Source organism: Chiloscyllium plagiosum, chromosome 45, assembly GCF_004010195.1.
Source record: "Chiloscyllium plagiosum isolate BGI_BamShark_2017 chromosome 45, ASM401019v2, whole genome shotgun sequence".
In the NCBI taxonomy this organism is placed as follows: Eukaryota; Metazoa; Chordata; class Chondrichthyes; order Orectolobiformes; family Hemiscylliidae; genus Chiloscyllium; species Chiloscyllium plagiosum.
Window position 1 is genome coordinate 6,085,543 of NC_057754.1, and position 3,164 is coordinate 6,088,706.

Sequence of the window (3,164 nt, forward strand, 5' to 3'; positions counted from 1 at the left end):
TCTTTAAGAATTCCTATTCTCCGTCTGGTTATTTTTTTATCCTTAATGTATTCGTAGAATCTCTTTGAATTCCCCTTAAAACTATTTCCTAGAGATATTTCAAGTCCCCCTTTTGCTCTCCTGATTACCCTCGAGTATATTCCTGTAAAAACGTGATCCTGTACTTCCAATTTCTCTGCCTCTGCCATATCTGCTCCGAGCAGAAGCAATTCCACTCCAGGACATCCCAGAAAGGTTTCCTCTTTCAAGGACCGGATTTCCCTCCCACTTGATCAACAATGCACTCCAACGCATATCCTCCACTTCCTGTACCTCCGCCTTCCCCCCACCCCTCCAACCACAATAAGAATATAATCCCTCGGTCCTCACCTGTCACCCACTAATCACCATTAACCTCTGCTATGTCCGCTACCTACAGTCAGACCCCACCACCAGGGATATATCTCCTTCCCCAGCTCTTTCTATCTTCCGCAGAGACCATGGGATCTTTGGTGCTGATGTGCTGCCCCACGGATACCTCAGTCACTCACCCTGCCAAATGGCCTCGGGAGATTATCACTAGATGGATAATCCAGACACCCAGAAAACATTCCGGGGCCCGGGGTTTGGATCCCGTCACAGCAGACAATGGAATATGAATTCAATAAAAATTTGGAAGTAAGAATCTATTAAAGATCATGAATCCATTGTTGATTATTGCGAAAAAAAAACTCATCAGATTCGCTAATATCCTTCAGGGAAGGAATCTGCCTCCTTACCTGGTTTGGCCTACATGTGACTCCAGACGCACAGCAATGTGACTGACTCTTTACTGCCCTTTGGGCCCAGCCAGTGACACCCTCATCCTGTGAATGAATAACAAAGAAGGTCAAGTCTTGTACACAACCATACTATTCTTACAGAGAAGTGATCTCTTAGTAAATTTGCTTCTCAACTCCCTGCTGACTGGGGAAGGGGTGGGGGTCAATAGTACCATCCCAATAAGGAGATCATCCCTTTCTTGTTTCTCAGTTCCACCTGTATAACCTGCCAGGATGTACTCCCAGGAATAAGTGAGGTCTGCAGATGCTGGAGATCAGAGCTGAAAATGTATTGCTGAAGAAGGGCTTATGCCCGAAATGTCGATTCTCCTGTTCCCTGGATGCTGCGTGACCTGCTGCGCTTTTCCAGCAACACATTTTCAGTACTCCCAGGAATACCCTCTTGAAGCCCAGCTGTAATGTTAACCATAATAAAAATACCTCTCCCCCTGCTCTGTTGCCCCCTTTCTATCTTTGCTATAGCATCGATATACTCGAACATTAAGCTGCTGGCCCTATCCATCATTAATTCATGCCTCTGTGTTTGCTATTATATCCCAGTGCGATGTTCAAAACCATACTCTGAGCTCCTCTGCCCGACCTATCGGGCCTCCTGAATTGAAATAAATGCAGTGTAACTGCTTATTCGGTGCCTTGCCCTTGTCTGCCTTGACTGTTTGACGTCTGAACTGTGCCAGCGTCAGACTTAGCTCTTCCCTCACTCTCTCTCTGGGTTTACCCACATTCCTTCACTGGTTTAATGCCTCCTGAATAGCACTAGCAACTGTTCCCTTCCACTCCTAGTACAATCCATCCTTCTGATGGAGGTCAATTCTACCCCACAAGAGATTCCAATGATCCAATAATGTGAACTCTTCTATTCCGATGTCATTGATACCAATAAACAACAGCCTCCCCGCAAAATGGTTATTCTCCCTTTTAAGAATATTCTGCTCCCTCTCTGAGACATCCTTATACAAAAATTAAACATTTGAATAATAAACCTTACACTCATCAGGTCATCATAAAAGGATTACATGACACATTGAAGGTTTGGGGAGACCTTTTGAGAGAATGCGATGATTCAAAGGAGAATTTTTAAGCAGCAAATGGGATTGATCTGGAACACAATACTCACACACACAATGCGAATATCCAGGTCCTGATATGCTGAGTAATTCAATCAGAGTTTGGGAGAACATTTACTGAGATTACCATCTGAATGTCCACCTGTAATACAAGTTTATAAAATCTGTCACTCTCAGTTCAGGTTAGAAACTCACACCATCCCCTCCTTGTGGCCCAGGATGACTGTACATATTACCCTCGAGGACAACTGCAGTCAACATCAGGGGGAAATCTGTGGGTTTCTAGGAGATTCCAACTTGGTTAGATTAGATTGCTTACAGTGTGGAAACAGGCCCTTCGGCCCAAAAAGTCCACACCAACCCGTTGAAGCGCAACCCACCCATACCCCTCATTTACCCCTTACCTAACACTACGGGCAATTTAGCATGGCCAATTTACCTGACCTGCACATTTTTGGACTGTGGGAGGAAACCGGAGTACTTGGAGCAAACCCACGCAGACACAGGGAGAACGTGCAAAATCCACAGTCAGTCGTCTGAGGTGGGAATTGAACCCGGGTCTCTGACACTGTGAGGCAGCAGTGCTGACCACTGTGCCACCGTGCCGCCCACTTGAGATCTCATGTGACTGAACACAGCAGTTCTTTGACACATTGGAGAAAATGATCCAAGGGTCAGTGAGATATGGGAAACAAGAATTACTTTCTTTTCTTTCATTCCGTGCTGCCGCTCTGCCTCATCAATAAGACATGAGTGTGAAAGGCTAATGCCTAACGATGGGCAAGTTGTCTCCATCCTGACCAATGGGTAGGAAGATCCTCCCAATCACTCCAAAACGTATCCCTAAAAAGATAGCAACTCTGTCTGCTTCCCACTGCCCAATGCTCCCAGTAAATGTCTGGAAGAATGGGAAAGGGGGGATATCTCCTAGAAAAGGCATAACTGTAAAGGTCTAAGAGAATTATGAAGAGAGAGAGATGTACAGGAGAAGGGGGCAACAAGTTGCCAGATGGGGTGTAACTTGGGAAAATGGGAAGTTGCTCATTTTGGAGGAGATAATAAAAGAACTAAGTACTATTTAAATGGTGGAAACCGTAGAAAGCTGCACCACAAAGGGACCAGGGGTAATTGTTCAGGAAACACAGAAAGCTACCACACAGTTACAACAGGGAATCAGGAAGGGGAATGGAATATTTTGTTTCAAAGGTTTTCAGTATGAGAGTTTGGAGTATATACCCGAGAGTAACATGTGGAAGTGCTGGTGACACCACCATAT

At 45.1% G+C, this 3,164-nt stretch overlaps 1 long non-coding RNA gene across 1 annotated transcript in view; it reads right to left on the bottom strand.

Moving 5' to 3' along the window:
• Nucleotides 1-802: 802 nt before the first annotated feature.
• Nucleotides 803-3,164, bottom strand: part of LOC122544037 — a 22,921-nt gene continuing 20,559 nt past the window's right edge. The window contains exons 2-3 of the long non-coding RNA XR_006310230.1: nt 1,939-2,030; nt 803-845 (exon numbers count right to left, since the gene is read on the bottom strand). This is a non-coding gene — a long non-coding RNA (uncharacterized LOC122544037). The remainder of the gene's footprint in view (nt 846-1,938; nt 2,031-3,164) is intronic.